This window comes from Etheostoma spectabile, chromosome 8 (genome assembly GCF_008692095.1).
Source record: "Etheostoma spectabile isolate EspeVRDwgs_2016 chromosome 8, UIUC_Espe_1.0, whole genome shotgun sequence".
Lineage (NCBI taxonomy): Eukaryota > Metazoa > Chordata > Actinopteri > Perciformes > Percidae > Etheostoma > Etheostoma spectabile.
Window position 1 is genome coordinate 5,271,687 of NC_045740.1, and position 3,372 is coordinate 5,275,058.

At 39.1% G+C, this 3,372-nt stretch overlaps 1 protein-coding gene across 1 annotated transcript in view; it reads left to right on the top strand.

Moving 5' to 3' along the window:
- The window catches only part of LOC116694207 (LHFPL tetraspan subfamily member 3 protein), a 26,893-nt gene that overhangs the window by 6,701 nt on the left and 16,820 nt on the right, over nucleotides 1-3,372 (top strand). The window lies entirely within an intron of this gene.

The window sequence follows — 3,372 nt, forward strand, 5'->3', positions numbered from 1 at the left end:
TTGCCATTGAGAATGAGCTAGCATGCTAGCACTAGCCACCTTTTTGAACAGCTGCCTAAAGACAGAGGACATTCAAAAACCTGTATCTCACTCAAAACAGCATGGGCATTTTAAAGGAGAAGTAATATGTTAATTTTCAGGTTCATACCTGTATTTTAGGTTTCTCCTACAATATGCTTTAATTTTCAAAAAACACTATTTTTCTCACACTTACCCTGGCTGCTGCCCCTGTATTCATCCTCTACTGGTGCAATAGATCACAAAACTAATTGTTTGGATAGGAACACGGTTTTGAGTCAAGGATCGGATACATTTTCGGATCAGCACAAAAAAAGGTGGAATTTAAATGATTTATCAAAAATAATAATAATAGAATAATAACAATAAGTTCTAACAATAATAACTTCTTTCACCAGTAAATTGCTGTTAAATGACAAAAACAGATGATGCATTCCAGTCACACCGAAATGAGGCACCAAAATCCCGGTTGCTATTTCGTCGTTATTTAGTCACCAGTGCCATATTAGCACTGGGTCTCAGTACCCAACCCTGGCTCAAAGCCCCCTATTCTCGGGTAACTCAACTAGAAACTATCGGCTCTATCATCTGATTTTAACATACGCCGTTGACTCGGAAAATTGTGTTGCCTGTATCTTTTCACTGCAACCCTCCATAGAGATTTATCAGCCTATTTTAAGTAGCGACAGTAAAAATGTATTTCACTCTTTTGTAATGGTTCAACTTTGCAATTAATCCACGGTTCACATGCATTCCGAGTTGTGAGTGTTGATCCGTACGGACCACGGACCAACTATGGTCCTTTACACTACTATCATTCTCTGTCTGAGGCACTCCGTTAGAGCGCTTGTCTTTTTAAGCCCCCCAAACCCAGTCTGCTCTGATTGATCAGTGTTTCTGGGTCTGTCCTCTTGGTGTCTCTCTAATGTCCGTCACTGCAGCCAGGGGAAAAACTGTAAGGAAGTATAGCAGAGCTTTCTTCTGTGAAAAATCACCAAACACCAATAAAATCTTCTAAACCAAAAACTACACAATTGAACATGTTCCAGCAGGAATGTGATCTGCGATTGGGAAGATAATGAAACAACGAGGCAGAGTGTTGTCTGCTGTTATTAACGTACAGTGTATTAATGCTTTTAAATATGAAATATAAGTGGAAAAAAATGATGAGAAAGACTACTGTTTCTGTTCCTCTTTGTGTTAATGAGAGAATGATAAAAACTGGGCTCATAGTGATGTGAGTGACATGACAGCCTTGGAGAAGGAACAAGAATATGAATCCTCTCCAGATTTGTTGTCATATCCTAAATAGGCTTTAGAAATCTTTGGCTGAAATCCACTCTGGTCGTCTGGGGAACGCGACAGTGGCAGTCAGGTGGTAAAGAGAAGTGACGACGACTGGTTCAGGATAATTGCAGAGACGATCTGTATTCTCACTGTGTCTTTTCAAAGTAGCGCTGAAACTGAATATGCTGAGCCACAACCTTTTTTCAATCCAATCACACCACAGCCTTGCAAAATCCACACATGGCACCTTCGCAGCAGGCAGCTCAACATCTAAAGGTGAGATAGGGATGATCTCTAGAATACAAACCAACCTCCTAAGCTCTTTTAACCTGTCTCTTCTACTTCCAGCCTTCACTAACAATTTTCTAGTAATTAGAAACACATACAGCTAGTTGAACCATCTTATTAAAGTCAGCTGGAGGCATTGGGCAACCATCATCCATGCAGCTTGCAGTCCTGCTGATGATAGACAGTAGGAGGAGAGGATGGATGATGGATATCTACACACACACACACACACACACACACACACACACACAATCACAGCACATTACAGCACAGCACAACAAGAGAGTCACAAGGATAACCATGCTGCTGTTCTAGTAATGCAGAGCAGTTGTTTTAATTTGAGAAAACTGCTATCAAGTTTTCGGACATCAAACCAAACAAATCAAAGCTGAATAATTAGCTTGCACTTTGTGAGTTTGGGTGTAGCGCTGTGGAATACAAACTCTAAATGCCAGCCAAGTCATCACCATGACTCCCCTTTGTTTTGTGTCCCTGCAGCCCTGCAAGATGTGGACTATAGATTTGAGTTAATCCCTGTGATCTCAGAAGTGTCCTCAGGCCAGGGCTCAGGCTAGGGAGGCTGATTTATTCCACAGGGGAAGGAATGAGGTGGCACAGCGAAGACACTGTGACCCATGAAAAAAAACTATCCATGCTCTAGTGACAGTAACGCACATGGTTGTGTAGGATGTGTTTAGATGTGGTGAAACGTACATTTACTCAAGTGTAAGGTATTTCCATTTTATGCAGATGTTTACTTCATTACCCCACAAGGGTAATGTATTCTTATTTCCACTACATTTACTTAACACAGCATTGATTAAACCATATCGACCAACTATGTCATTAAAGTACTGCTTCCACATGAATACATCAATAATAATTATCCAATAATATGATAATACGTCACTGACCGGGGCCCTTCTGCATACAATTTTGTTTCTAATACTAATACTAATATTAATACTGATAATAATCTAATCCTACACTTTTACAAAGTAAACATTTGTAATGGAGTATTTTCATGAAGGCTACTTTTACTTCAATAATTTGAATACTTTATCCACCATTGCATCTGCAAAAAATATTTAAAAAAAATACTTAATCATCATTGGGTGGTGCTCTGCTGCAGCCCGTTTGACCTTTGAATGTCCTTTTTAAATTTAGTGGTACATGTTTGGATCCGTCATGCTTCAATGTCAAAGTTGGGATTTTAAAGTACCAGTATCTGTATCACCTCCAATACTGCCTAAAACGTTGGTTTCGGTATCGAGAAGTACTGGAGTTTTTGCACTGATCCAATACCACATAATAAAGCCCTGAAGAAAATTTACTTAAAGTAGTTTATTTATGTCCCGGGTGAATACTTCCACTAATAGACCTATCTCCACATATTCTTGAATAGGATTTTAAAAAACACTCTGGGTTGTTACAATTCTTTGAAACAAATCACTAACGTCTTGGGCGCAGAGATGGTGGCTCTGCAAAATAGTCTCGGGAAGGAACTTGGTTTGGTAGAACGTTTGCACCCCACAAAAGGAAATGTCACATGAAATATTAAATGAAGTTATACATGTTCACACAAAACCGTAACATGAGCCGTAATCCCCACCAATCTGTCCCAAAACATCCCAGTTAGATAGTAAATGCCGTAAACATATTTTTGTAAATCTACAATAACTCCCTACAAGAACCAAGCAGGCCTGCCTTGTTGCACCATTGAAGATTCCGTCAAAACTTGCCATTTTAATAATAATAATAATAATAATACATTTTATT